We start from the raw sequence: 971 nt of genomic DNA on the forward strand, positions 1-971 counted from the left end.
TCATAGACATATGACCTCCTAAAATATATATGCAATCGATGTGTGTAGCTTTATGAGAATCGACGTGAAACATTACATTTGGGCATAAAACGCTTCTAAATAAAATGAATGTATATATCCGTCTTTACGGATATCTTGGTAGGACCTTAGTGGTTCAGTACGACAGTGACGAAGATGAGCAACGTCACGCATCCCACTCTTGCCGTCATTGCGCTGGAGGGATCGGATCAAAGCGGGAAAATAAGCTGTTCTGTGCAAAATCCAACTACATTTTTCCACATAAACCATGAAGTCTGCTATAAAGTCATATATTTCATGACACATATTGACATCGAAACTAGATTATGTTGAATGGCCTTCTCTAGGTACACCTTGCTAGTTACGTAGACAGCTCAGAAACACTCTCTTTTGCTCCAGGGAAAGTACATCCCGTCCTCAAATCGTTTCCGTACTCAGGAGTGAATTTCCCAGCTGGCCACCAGAGAGAACCACAAACTTCACTTTGGGGTGAGAAAATCCAAGTCGATAATTGGCCATAATTTTCTTTTATTATCAGATCATTAACGCTAATGGCGGAGTCCCAGGCGGTATTTTGAGTGTGTTAATACTCCCTTCCTTTCCTTGTGGACTCTCGCCCTTAGAAGCCGCCACGGAGGGGCCGATGGATCTTTCAGAAACCGAAACCGAAGTCCGAGTTATGCCCTTTGCACTTGCTAATTGCGGTTCGCGAAGTCGAGAGTGAGGCTGTAAGTAGTAATCGTTTACTTTCCCAATAATCCTCGATTTTTTACTTTCCTCTGCGGGAATAACTGCAGTCAAAAGGTGCTGCTGCAGAAGCCGTTTCCCTAATTTCTTTTTATTATCGCTTGGAAAATTAGTAGTGTGCATAACTAGGCACAGAGTGTATAACTTTGAAATGCGGTCTAAAAAAAAAACAGAATCATAGTAAAACATTCTTAACAGCTGCTTTT

The sequence above is a fragment of the Penaeus monodon genome, chromosome 30 (assembly GCF_015228065.2).
Source record: "Penaeus monodon isolate SGIC_2016 chromosome 30, NSTDA_Pmon_1, whole genome shotgun sequence".
In the NCBI taxonomy this organism is placed as follows: Eukaryota; Metazoa; Arthropoda; class Malacostraca; order Decapoda; family Penaeidae; genus Penaeus; species Penaeus monodon.